The sequence below is a fragment of the Coccinella septempunctata genome, chromosome 8 (genome assembly GCF_907165205.1).
Source record: "Coccinella septempunctata chromosome 8, icCocSept1.1, whole genome shotgun sequence".
NCBI lineage: Eukaryota > Metazoa > Arthropoda > Insecta > Coleoptera > Coccinellidae > Coccinella > Coccinella septempunctata.
In genome coordinates, this window is record NC_058196.1 from 1,132,699 (window position 1) to 1,147,397 (window position 14,699).

Below are 14,699 nucleotides of genomic sequence, written 5' to 3' on the forward strand. Positions count from 1 at the left end.
TTTCAAAAATAATGAGGAATTAACCAGATTGAAATCATTATTAGATCGAGTGTATACTGTCTGTAGTGTGAGGAATGAGTTTCTGAGCTTATATAAAAGAGTCAACTATACTTATGATCAGGCAATTATAAGACATAAACAGAAATTTTATAGTAACCAGATAGCTAACTCTTCGAACAAATCTAAGACAACGTGGAAAATTGTGAACAACATCACGGGAAGGAAAGAGAAGAATAAATTGAATACTTTTATACACGGAAATCCCAGGGAAGTAGCCAACAACTTTAATGTCTATTTTGTTGGAATAGCTAGCAACATAACTAGCAGTAATGAAGTTCCGAATGACCAGGTAAAAAAACAGGGCTTCCATAAATCATTCTTCATGTTCGAAATAGAAGAATCAGAAGTTATATCTATTGTTAAGACCAAGAAAAACATAACATCGTTTGGTCATGACCAAATACCCATATCTGTCATAAAAGAATCCATTAAGAACATTGTTGGTCCGCTATGTATCATATTGAATAAGTCTTTCACAACTAGTGAATTTCCTGATGAATTAAAGTTAACAATAGTTAAACCGCTTCACAAAAAGGAAGATACCAACGATTTCAAAAATTACAGGCCTATTAGCCGATTAACTTCCTTCTCGAAAATATTCGAGAATATCTTAACAAATAGACTTCTGAAGTATCAGTATATTACCCCTGGGAATAGCCTCTTGAGACTTTCCTTACAATCCTTTCATGCTTGCCAATCGTTATTAATTCTCTATAAGGGGAGTAACTTTTCAATAATGCCATTTTTTCGCATTCTTTTTCGTTCAGTCGGTCCAGGATATCCTTCCAATCAAGGTGGTCAACAGGCCCCTTGAAATCCACAAATACGCCCAGTACGTTCACTACCCTTTCGAGCTCCATCCAAGCGTCGACAGTTGATTTACCAGTGGTAAAACCAAACTGCCTCCCAGACAAGTCCCCCATTTTCTCTTTCAGTCTATTGACCATTATTCTTTCCAGGAACGGAAACAAGCAAATGGGCCGATATGATCCCATGTCTATCCTCGGCTGATCCCGGGATTTCAGCAGGACTACGACCGACGCCACCCTCCATTACAAGGGAAAGACCCCCTCTTTTATTATTGTACTAAACCAAATTTCCCTTTCGCGCGACATATCCTACACTCTTCTGTCTTCTTAAAGCCCTTGAAGACGTGCCCCTCTGTGCCGCATTTGCGGCACACATCTTTCTTAGCATTACATTTTCTGACAATGTGCAGTAAAACAATCTATATAGGAAGAAATGACTGGATTAAGTTACGGTCAACGATTAATTCAGATTTTCAGCCAAGCAAAAAGTCTAGAGAGAATATTACCACACAAAGCTGCAATACAGCAGAAATAAATGTCACAAGTTACTTGGCTTGTGGAGTTTCAAATGTCTTAAGCTGGGAAAACTGGGTAACTGATTTTCACGGTAGTCGCTCAATCACCTCCATCTCAATTTTTTCTTCTTTTCACCTTCCAGGGCCTCGAAGAAGTTTCCCCTCAGCACTCGAAAAAACTGTCTCCTCCTTGGGAAACTCATTTTTCCATTGGATAGAGTTAAATGATGCGATTATTCCATTGGCCCAGAAAAGGACAGAAACAATTGATGAGAAGGAAAACAGAAAAAGATATAAGAACTTTCTCAGAGCGGACAAAAAGTACGGTAGAACGGAAAGAATTACTAAAATAAATTATTTCTGAAAACATACGAAATACTATCTTCCTTAATAACATGGACTGATCGGTGGGAAGCTATGAATTAATAATCATCGGTAAGAACCTTACATATAATTACATAATCCTAACCCTTATTAACTCAAATTAGACATTAATTTGTTACTTATTTGAATCTACATATATAGCCATACAATATTAATATTGCGCAATAGTGCACCTGCATCCTTATCTCTTTTAAGATAACGCAATGTTATAAATATCAATTCATTCAGGATGCAAGAGGAGAATTAATTCAGAAGTCAATCAGTTACTTAGCTTGTCTCATTACATAGAGTAGTTTCTAGTCATCGTTGTAAATTTCCAAAATAAAGTTTGTGTTTTTAAAAACGGAATTTTCATCGTAAAAAATAAAATTGGCGACGAGGTTTGGGCAGGGCCGTCACTAGCAAAACTGGTGCCCTAGGCAAAGATCTAAATTGGCGCCCTAACAGATAAATAAACTTTGACGAATTGTGTGAACTGAGTATGAAAAAATTGCATCTTTTCTAAAAAATCAGCAAAAGAACCATATTCAACAACAAGAAATAGCATAGTTTCGAATGACAGTATTTAAACTTAAAATACTTTCAGCATTGATGAAAGGTGAATAATATATACAGGGTGTTAACAAATAATTTACGAAATTTTTTGAGAGATGATTCCTCTGCGAAAATTGAAGGAGTTTTGCACATAAACTAATGAACCTCTTCTTTTAAAAAGTTTCAAGCTGTACGAGAATGAAAAAAAAATTTGGAGAGTGTTGGAGAGTTGGAGAAATCACATTTTGGGGGGTATCTACCAATAAGAAGGCTACAATAGATATCAAAGCGACTTTACAACCGTAGGATGCTAGATTTTTTTATTTCAATCGTTCATGCACAAACGTCGTATTTTATTTTTGTCAGGAAAAAATTGGTTTCACGGGCATAATAAGAGTCATAAAAGATTTGCAATGAATCGTTCTCTTTTCAACACATATTTTCAAATTGAGAAAATCTGAAAAGATCTGGTTGAAAAATGGAATAGTGGTTGCATGTTTTACGTTTTAAGAAAGGAAAAAATATTCATGGGGAGCCTTTTTATCGGTTAAACATGCCCAAAAAATGCCTTTCCTTCCAGGTTGTAATCTTCCATTTATTTGGGTCCTAATTCCTGAACCTATTCAGCTATCACCTATGAGAGAATGATGAAAAGAAAACGAAAGCTGAGTTATATTGATATAATTATTTATTGAAAACATTCTTTTTAAATTATGAAAAATCAAAGAACTACATTTTTCTTTAAACCTCATAGGGTCCAAAAGTATTTCCTGAGTTGTGAAGATATTATGAATATGAAATATTGAATGTATTATCATTATTTAATTCTTTAAAGGATTTCCTCGAGGATTTCCTATAAATTTCTATCCTGTTACCCGGTGCCGAAACAATGCTTGAAGAATAACCAGTTATAGAGATCTTCAAATTGATAACTTATTTTGCACAAGCAATAAGCATAAATGATAGGTATAATTAATTGATTGATTCAGGAATGAACGCGGAACTTTTCCTTTCTTCACGTATGACTCGTACTAATACTTAAGATGAATATGGAAATAAAATACTTTCTCAAGTCTCACACACTCCACCCCGAAATCAACTTTCTGAATACTGATTGGAGAATTAAAAATGAAAATAATGTCCGAAATGTGAAAGAAGCCGCTTCAAAAACCCAACAGTAGTCGGCAATATTTATCAAAGCGAAGCTGAAAACTTTGGTAAGTTACAACATAAATAACTCTTAAAAAAGGGAAGTGGCCACTACAAACAGTGCGGAACGTACAGGATGTCTGGGATATTTATGAGAAGAATGCGAATGCGGCACCTTTGATGGATATTTTATTGCCCCTGCATATTGCGTTTACCAGTGAGTCCGCGTCTAGATACATTTCTGTATATTCCTCTTGTTGCTGACTGAATTGCGTTTATTTCCATTCGGCTCATAAGTTGATTTTTTTCTTCACTAAGCTCAAAATGCCGCCCCTGAATCCTAGCGCCCTACCCTGCTACCCCCTAGCGACGGCCCTGGGTTTGGAATTGTGCCAATTTGTGTGAAAAGCAGAAAATCTGGAATTGTGCCATTGTGAAAAGACAAGAATCCAAAGCATCCACGAATTGTCAGTTTCAACTGTCCAGCATAACCAAAGAACAAGGTGAAACCCCGTAGGAGTCTGATTGATCGAGTAGCGCCCTTCGACGACTTCAAAAGACAACTTTGAGGAATACAACGTGGTGAGCAAGTCCTGAATTTTTTCCCCCAGTCTAATAACCTGGCCCAAAGTTATCATTCTTTTTCCCAGTTTTGAGCGTAAAACCGGTACCAAAGTTTTTTCTAGGTTTCTTCTAAAAAACCGATTATCAAAGTTTTTCCTAGGTTTTTCTTTATTAAAACCGATTACGAAGAGTTTTTTCTAGGTGTCTTTCAAAAAAAACCGATAATAACGTGAATGTTTAATATTGAATAATTATTTAAAATAACGAAATCTCAAGAATATTTCAATCAAGCATTATTCTTACAAAAAGAATAAAAAAGTCAATAAATTTAAAATGGCTACGGAAAGAATAGATTTGTCTATCGCAGAAAAATTTGGCATGCTATTACCTGATTTTTCAGGTATAGAAAATGAGTTGCATTCGTTTATTCAAAATGCTGAAGATTAATCAAGGATGTTCGATAATGAGAACCAAATCGTTAAAAATTATCGCTTTGCTGTTGCAAAATCGAAATTAATTGATAGAGCGCGTGCTGAAGTATTAACTTCCGATATTCGTAACAATTGGGAACTTCTCAAACAATCTCTATACTAAATTCAGAGATCTTATCAACCTAGACGTATTAATCCATCAGTTACAATTTTTGAATAAAAAGCCTCACGATAAAGTTCATTAAATATTGAACTTTATAGAACGCATAATTGCTTTAAAAATACGAATTAATTATCGAATAGATGCAGATCCAATGACTGATCAAGAAAAATTACTTTATTAATCAAATATTCTAAAAATTTGCAATTCGCGATTAACCCTAGAACGCCAACGTCCCTAATTCCCCACAGTAACGCCAACCATACGTAAATTTTACGTGTTCAACATTGGAAGAAAATGATAGCGTGTATTTCTCTGTATAGGTTATTAAACAATTTTGGTTTCAAAATATTTTATTTATACATAATTTTAATAACATTCAAATGAAAAATATACCTGCAGAAGGTAAAACAAAGAAGCTTAATATGGCATATAAAGTGAGTAATATTATTTATTGACATTTTGGACGCAATCATAACATATTTTTATCTGATGTTCTCCACAAAGTGCTCGTGGACAGACGTGACAGTAAGTTATCGTCATTCTTTTCTTAGCAGATGGACAGATGCTGCAGTATGAACGTTTTCCCTTTTGTTCCACTTTGGTTATTGTTGGAGCTTTTTCCCCCATCACATTTGATATACATTCCTTCAAATTTCTGGACAAGGTAGGAATGCTGCGCCTTGTTTCCTGCCAAGGCATGGTCAATTGTTCATGAAGTGTCAACATATACTTGAGTCTAGATGCTGGCTTTTTTTTCATAGCAGTCAAGTTGTGATTATAGATGACGTAGGAGTTCACTGCGGCAATGTTCATCATATTATAGAAGATACAAAGAGGCCAGCGCCGAGTCTTTCTATTACAACTCATGTTCTGGGACATTTGATCGAATGTATCCACCGCTCCCTTCGTGGAGTTATAAACATGTATAATTTCTGGCTTCGCAGTTTCGGGATTCAGGCAGTTCGAAGTATGCATCGTGGATAGCAATAAGACATTTTTATTTTCTTTCGGTTTATAGGAGATTAGAGTAGAATTTTTAGTAAAGACAGCCATTGTAGTTTTACACGGTCTAGATTTTATATCTAGTAGTTGTGGCGGTATCTGTGGTTTGTTTTTTCTGAGTGTGCCGACTACAGTCAATTTGAAAGGGGCTTCAGTTAGTTTATTGCTTAGAGGTATATTCGTAAACCAATTATCCATCGTGATGTTTCGTTTAGTTCCCCAAACTGGCTTAGTCAATAACTCGACATAATAATTAGCCAAAGGAGCTCCATTTGTTTTTGTTGATTTTCCAAGATATGGGCTTGCATTCAACACGTATTTTGTTGCCACATCACAGACCATTACGATCTTTATAACATATTTATTCGGTTTATTGGGTATGTACATTCTGAATGGACACCTCCCACGAAAACCAACTAGCTGCTCATCGATACACAAATATGCACTCGGTTTGTAATTTTTAATTATTTTACATCTCCCCTCCTAAAGTAACAATTTGAAATTTAAATTGTTTCTGAAAAAACATCAAGGTTACAAGGTAATAATTTTGTGACATGATACAAATTGGATTCTAGCTTTTTATGATCACAGTCTATTTCAACAACAGAATCAGAAATTATTCTTCGAATACGGTAAGGACCACAACGAATCTCATCCAACTTTTTTCTGTTCAATTTATTGCTGTTTTCTATACAGACAAAGTCTCCTTTAATCCTAGCCAATTTCCTATTTTTATAAATTCTTGTTTTATTTTTGTTATGATATTTAATAGAATTCTGTGAAGCTATAGATCTGTCAGTCTCCAAGTTTCTTCCTTTTCGTAATTCTTCAGGTATTATGGGACTATCTATTCCGAATAACAAATACTAATCTGGTTACTGTATGTACAGTTTTATTATATTCATCTAGACATTCTTTAGCTATGGTTGACCAGGCTCAGGAAATGGTTCCTACGTCAAATCTCAAGTTATTAGAAGATGGAAATATCCTCTCAGTGGAAAACACAAAAATTAAAGAAGAATGCCCTCATCAAACGAAGTGGCATTTTGTTCCTCCAATCGCTATTATACTCTCAAGTTGTGTCGTCAGTAATGGACAAAAAGAAATTTCCCCAACTGCAGTTATCAATGAAGAAAAATTCGTCGTTTTACCCAAGATGGTACCTAAACACAAAAAGTTTCCAAAATAATAATCATACATTTCTAATTATTTTAATATCGATAATTTTAATAATAATTGCATTTTCAGTTTTAAAATATTTCAATAATCATTTTAATTGTGAAGCTACTCCTTTGGGAGATACCTTTATCCAAGGTGGGGAGGAATTACATAATCCTAACCCTTATTAACTTAAATTAGACTTTTGTTTGTTACTTATTTGAATCGACATATATAGCCATACAATATTAATATTACGCAATAGTGCTTATCTGTTTTAAGATAAGCCAATGTTATAAATATCGATTCATTCAGGATGCAAGAGGAGAATTAATTCAGAAGTCAATCAGTTACTTAGCGTTATATAGAGTAGTCTCCAGTCATCGTTGTAAATTTCCAAAATAAAGTTTGTGTTTTTAAAAACGGAATTTTCATCGTAAAACATATAATTATATAGACACAGTTATTGGTGCACCTCCTATGACATTATTACGGTGTTCTTCGAAAATATTTCGGTTGTCAGGCCTCATTATGCAAATATCGGTGAATAAATCTTTTTTTGTGACGGAGCAAAATCTGCCACATCACACTGTGTAATATGAACAATGAATTGTAGAATTGTTTCAACAGATAAAATAACAGAAAAATGAATAATTTATATAATAAAAAAGAGCATATTTAAAAATGTTCGTAAGTAAAAAGGCCAAAGAAATTTATGCATAGAAAAATGGGCTTAATACATACTCGTATGGCAGAATACTTTCCTGATAACAGCCATTTATGTGAAAGAGACACAAAATTAAAATTCTGAACAATTCAAACGAAACGACATATTCAAATCAGTCATAAATGAATAAATAAAAGTCTTCACCACAAAAAAAAATCATATAGGCAACTACAGAAAGGATAAATACTTAGAACTATAAGCTTCATCACTACTACCATCATTTCTGAATAGATCACTTATTCTGAAACTAATTTGATAAAGTGTTGTGTAGATCTTCGATCTACTGAATTCTATAACAGTCACCAGACTTATAAGCCTGCCATAAATAAGTAGATGCAAAAGGATATTTGTCCTTTACCAACGGAACTTCATGATAAGTCTAGATTGACTTCATTCAAAATATAACTTTTATGTAGTTTCCACTTTTTTCTTCCATGAAATACACTAAGTTTTCTTTTCGTAGTTTGATAATTTTTGAACATCAAATGGGAGGTTCATAGCTTAAGTGAACCAAGTCCATTCAGCCTAGTTTTGAGATGAATGGCTTAGAAGTTGTTTATCACCAATTAATTCAAAAGTGACTTCTTTAGATTTTAAAAGGTTGGTATGTTAGCATATGCTCACATAAGAATAATAATAAATAAAGAAGTCACTTTTGAATTATTTAGTTATAAACAACTTCTAAGCCATTCACCTCAAAACTAGGCTGCATGGACTTGGTTCACTTCAGCTATGAACCCCTCAAATATGTATGTATTTCGTATGTAATTGAGTAATAAAAGAAAAAATTTGAAAAGAACTTCTATTATTATTCATAAAATAATTTATACATTGACAGCACAACCATAATTGGAACTTAGATATTTAGAATTATACAATTCAATGAGTAGATATTTACAATTATATACAAATAGTGGACGGTGATCCATACTGAGATCATATTAAATATTAAAATATATACATAAAAATTGTAGATTTATATCACATGTTGTGTTGTATATACATAATACAGAATGAGATTCTTCATCGATGATCACGAAACTTTCTGGTTGGACACGATGTTGCGAACTGGTCTCTTCTTAAATTGTGAGACGTCTCTGAGCGTAGTACAGTTGTAATTTCACCATTATGAGCTCCAAACAACTCAGAGCATCCTTATATGGACTATGTCCAAGATTGGATGTCAGAATTGCTTTGTTCAGATGAACTGACATCAACTGCTTCAGGGAGTTCCTGAAGGGAAAACCGCGTTCGTGCGGGAAAATCAGAGACGTGTCCACAATTTTAGAATGGACCAGTTTCAGCATTCGCAAATCGTTGTCCAACGCGTGTCCGATCAGTATGGCGTCCTCGTTAATAAAGTTCAATAAATCACTTTGAAGAACTTGGGAACTTATAAGCCGGAAAAATTACGGCGTTATTAGAGCAAGTCGTCGTTTTTTCAGTTTTCGTCTCCGCATATGGTTGTGATGATGCTTTTTTTTCACAAATCTCAAAATTTTCATTGAGTTGGCCTAACTAATTATATAAAAGGCCGAATTGATCAAATTTCCACAAAAAAATAAATACTTTGAGTATTGTTCATTTTTCCCAATTTGGTAGCTATTGCCATAGCAAAATAATCGAACTCGTCCTTCTCTGTTGTTAAGGTTTCCATGGCCTTCCAATATAATTTTTTTTTCTTTCCTTCGATTTTTCTCGTTCCGAATTGTATTTTGTACTCAAACTTGACATCTCACTCTCTGTCTACAGATGAAGACTTGTGTAAATTCTGAATTTTCATTTTTCAAGGCTATTTCATCCTAGAAAAAAAATTCAGTTACCACATATCAAAGAGAAGTGGAAGGCTGTGTCCGAAGATCTCGAAACGTTTTGGAACATTCCAAACTGTAGTGGTGCCATAGATGGCAAGAGTGGCGAAGAGTGGATCTTACCATTTTAAGTATAAGGGGTATTGCAGCATTGTTCTTATGGCAATAGTAGATGCAAGATATGAATTTATTTCTGTGGATGTTGGAAGTAACGGTCGAGTTGCTGATGGAGAAATTTTCGAAAAAACAAGTTTTTTTTTCAAGAACCTATAAGAAAAAAATTAAATCTCCCAAATAATGCTGCATGCATTCGCCTATTTCACTCATGACGCCGTAGCATCTTTGCCCATTCATCTGCAGGAGTTTAATGGTCCCCGCCATTTACTCCTCAATTCGTGCCTTCAGCCTTTTCAGCCGAAGATGGTATTCGGGACACTTGGCACTAGTAGTGCTGTGTCCCGCACCAGGTTTCCCTTTCGCCCGACATATTCTGCAATCGTCCGTCTTCTTGCAGTCCTTAACGACGTGCCCCTCGGTGCCGCACTTGCGGCACACATCCTTCTTTGACTTACAGTCTCTGACAATGTGCCCGAAATCCAGGCACCGATGGCAGCGCTCAACTATGTTGAGCTCTCTCACTCTGAGGGCTTGGAAGCGAAGGTAAACCCTCCGCTCCCGTAGCCACTCCTCTTTCACTTTTGCGGGTACTTCAAGTACCGCGTTACCACATTCGCCCCTTTTGCCCCGGCTTCTGACACGTACGCTGCCTCTGAAGGAGGCAGCATCCATTCCAGCGCCATTCTTTCTGTGGAGCTCATTAATGAGCTCCGCATCACTCATGTTCGACGGAACGTCGAACACAATCAATCTATGGCCTAGTTTCCTAGGCCTCTCCACAGTTAGCCTAAGCCTTTGAAAGTCTTCACATTTGGAGAGACTTTCCAACTCTCTCTCGGTTCTAGTCTCAATGACTATACCGCCCTCATTCTTGCACTTGCGGACGGCGGTTACCCGCACGTCCGCAAGTGCAAGTCTTTGACGACGATGGCGTAGCTCCGCTCATGCTTTCTTTCATTCTGGGGCCTGCTTGCCGCAGGCGCCCCTCTTGCGCTCTTTGGGCTCGTTGCGGCTCCACCAACCGCAACTTGCTGAGCCCAGCTCTCGCGCTCTTCGATACGACCTTTCAGTCGTTCGATTTCTTTCGCCTGCTCAACAATTATGCTCTCATACTCGGCGAGAGCACCGAGTATGAACCCAGCCGCTACCTTGTTGACCCGGTTAGAGTCCTGAAGGACAAAGTCCCTCAGGCCCGCCGTGATCAACTTCATTTTCTCTGTGGTGCTTCCGACACCACCGGCGGTGCAAGCACCACCAGCAGCGCCTTCGGCACCATCCTCTTCTGCTCTCGAGCCCTCAGAGCTGATCTGACGCTCCGGCGTTTCTGGGTGTTCTACCTTTCTCCTCTTTTTCTCCACCCCCGTTCTTTTGTTCAGTTTCTCAAGGTTATCCATATAGTTCCCACGAGTCGGGCGTAAATAAAGGTCACCCCACCGCAGTGACCCCATACGGCAGGGAAGGCTAAATGTCCCACGCGGTGCGCCAGGTACCGCGTGGTAAGGAAGTCTAGGGACCGAGCACCCCTCGGCCATGCATCCCGTCGGCAACCTCCACACCTTGGGATTGGGGATTTTTATAGAGTATATCTTCTCTATCGAGCCAGACGGTTAAGCCAAGTTAAGTCGAATAGGGACAGCTCAGCAGCGCAAGGATAGTACATGAGCAAAGCTCTTCACTATCGTATAAGCACGTGAAATCATCATCGCAGTCCCGAAACTACAATCCGCTAACCCACATGCCAGGAGTTGAGGCGATCAATCGCGTCAGCAGCAAAAGAAGACAGACCCGCAAAGTTGGCTCCAACTGCACAAAAAACGGCAATATTGATAACCTGGTCCTCCAGGGCCAGCAAGCCATGACGTACTCGTAGGTCGTTAAAAAGTGAGCAGTGTCTTAAAATATGATCGCTTGACTCTGGTCCGCCACACCGACAGGCACTATCATCAACTAAACCCAGCGAACTAAGCTTAGCCTTGAAAGGCCCGTGTCCTATCACAAAACATGTCAGAGGGAAAGTCAATCTAAACCATGGGTGTGACTCGATGAAGTAAACTGACGGAAACCAATCGTAAACCTGTCGACCCGTGGATTCAACGTTCCAGCCATCTCCCGTATAAACAATCGAGACATTCACCCTCCAGACGGCGAACAACCGCAGTACGATCCGGCATATCCAAAGATATTGCAGAAAGAGAAACATCACCCTCCTCAAATGCGAGGCCCCTTCGTAGATGATAGCAAGCAGCACGGTAAATGACATAATGCTGGACTGGAATTTTGCCAGTTATAATCTGCAGGGAGGAATTTGCGACCGTTCGACATGCAGGAGAGATTAACAGCAGGAAAAAGCGCTGAGCCGAGATGAGAGTCCTGAGTATATGGGAGTGCGACGACCGGTCGTACCAGGCAGAGGCACAATATGAAATAATGGGTAGGAAAATGCTATTATAGTAAACATTCAAAGAAATGCTGGAAGAGCCACACAAGGATCGTCGCAGACGGAGCAGCTTCGAAGCAATAACCTGTGACTTATTTCGCAAGGCCTTTGCGTGTGGAAGAAAAGTAAGCCCTGAATCCATAATGACACCCAGGTACTTGTGTTCAGAGACCCATACGATAGTCTCATTATTGGCACGGATGGTAGAAGGCCGCTTTGGATCGAGCGAACCACGCAACAACACAGCCCTAGTTTTACTCGACGAAATAGACAATTTGTTCTTACTGAGCCACTCGAGATCCACGTCAATCAGACGCTTCAAGGCCAACTCAAGCGAACGACGACTATCAGCAGCAACAACCAATGCCAAGTCATCGGCATATGCAATCGCCAAACCAAACTCCCTAGCAAGCAGTAGAAGAAGCTCATCAAACACCAGGTTCCACAGAAAAGGACCTAGGATAGAGCCCTGTGGGCAACCCCGCGTTGAAATACGACTGCACGAAAATGAAATGCCCGAATATTTTACTTTTCTGCCAGATAAGTAGCTGTACAATAATCTAATTTGGTCAGAAGGTAGACCAATCACCCGTGCTCGACGAAGGATACTTATCCACCAAATAGAATCGGAAGCTCCCTCGATGTCCACGAAGACTGCAGCCACGTATTTCTGGGTGGAGTCGCGGGCGAACCTCACCATCCTGCGAACAGCGTCCTCAGTGGAAAGACCAGGCCTAAAATCGAACTGAAGCGGTGAGCATTGTCCAGGATACAGTAAATCACGACGAAGACGACATAGCATCAGTCTTTCCAGCGTCTTCCCGAAAACCGATAGAAGGCTAATAGGTCTGTAAGATTTAGGGTCATGCAGAGGGCGGTCCTTAGATTTCAGCAGTAAACAAAGAACAGCTGACTTCCAGGCTGTAGGAAAGTGACCAAAACGTAGGCAAGAGTTAAAAAGAAGTAGTAGGGTCAACGGAATAACAGACCAGGCCCTCCGGAGAAATGAGATCAGAACCAGGAGCTCCTCGCACAGGAGTGGCCAAAATCGCAGAATCTAGTTCCTGAGATGTGAACTCTTCGATAGAATCGTCCGGAATCGTCGAATAGGGACAGCTCAGAAGTTGTACTGCATGGCATATGAGCGTGAGCTCTTTACCACGATGTATGTACGAGTGTCATCACGGCATATTCCCCGACCTCACCTAGACATTTAAGTCTCCGGTGAGATCTATGGAGCGGACGGCGAGCTCCACTATTAGACGTTAAGTCTAACAGCGGGGCTCTGGAGCGAACGGACCTCTCATAGTTGCCTATGAGAGGCCACCGATCACATCTAGACATTTAAGTCTCCGATGGGATCGGATTTTCGTGCGGACAGGGAGTATCGTGGTTACCCACGAAGTCCCGACTCTCCTAGACAATGAAGTTTCCGGAGAGCCACCGAGATCGCCTAGACACTTAAGTCTCCGGCAGATTCGGATTTCCGTAGACAAACAGGGCTTCGTGATCACTCACTCGACCTCGACTTCTCTAAGCTTATAGGCTTTAGAGAAGTCTGTTCGTTTGACCTGAAAGAGAGAGTACAAGTTAGTTTAGTTGAGTGGAGTTTAGGCAGTCTGATTGTTCAGTGGATGAAAGGGGTTAGCTCTACGAAGAATCGAAGTGTATCAAGCATCAGCGGGATCGCTGCGTGCCGAATACATTCTATCGACTATCTGTGTTGAGGTGGTCGAAATGAGTCTGAAGGACTCTGGGGAGCGGAGTAATTTTGATGGGTCAGCTGCGTAGGTGTGGAGGTCAGAGGGACGAAGATCATGGTATTCATCGCATGAGAAGATTACATGCGATGATGTTTCTTCCTCTCCGCACGGACAAGTGGGATCGGAGGAGAGATTTAGCCTGTGTAGATTGGCTTTGAATGGGCCGTGGCCTGTGATAACGCAGCTGAGACTGTAGTTTGGGTTAAAGAACGGGTGTTCTTTAACATATTCGACTCTGGGGATCCAGCGGAATGTGTTACGGCCTTTTGGACCGGAGTCCCATTTTTGTTGCCATGCGCTGTGAAGCAGCGACCATAGCTCTGCTTTGCGTGCTTTGAGAGTGGCTTTGAAGTTTGGGTCAGAAGCATTCGGAGGATCGAATGTTCTGCCCCCGAAGGTGGTAGGAAGTGCACGTCTGAAGCGGTATCTGGCGGCTGTGAGTTCAGCCATCAATTCTAAAGTTAGTACTTCCAGTGCCGAAGTGGCGGTAGTACGACAGGCGTAGGAGAGAGGAAGCAGGATCGACCTGTGACAGGCCGAGAGGTTTCTGAGGAAGTGGGAGTTGGATGTTCGGTGTACCCATACTGAGGAACAGTAGAGGATAACCGGAAGGAATACGGCTCTGTAGTAGACGCGAAGTGAGCTCCTACCCGCAGATCCCAGGCTTTTGCTAAGACGCCTGAATTTTTGGTTCAAATTCGCAACTTTTGTGCGAATGTGTGTGATGTGGGGTATGAACGTTAGCCCCGCGTCTAGGACAACGCCGAGGTAGGTGGTTTCGTTGGTCCACCGTAGTGGACCGTCTGGAAGATGTACAGTGGGAGGACGAGAGGAATTCAGTTTCCTTTTAAGGAGAACTGCGTGGGTTTTTTTGTAAGAGAGTTTGAGCCGGTTGTCAGACAGCCAGTCCTGTAGGATGTGGATAAGGCGGGTTAGAGCATCTTCGAGCTCCCTGCGACTCTTCGCTTGAACAATCAAGCCCAAGTCGTCAGCGTAAGCAACGTTGATGCCCCAGAGGAGAGGTAGAATGGATAGTAGCTCATCGAGGAGTACGTTCCATAGAAAAGGTCCTAGG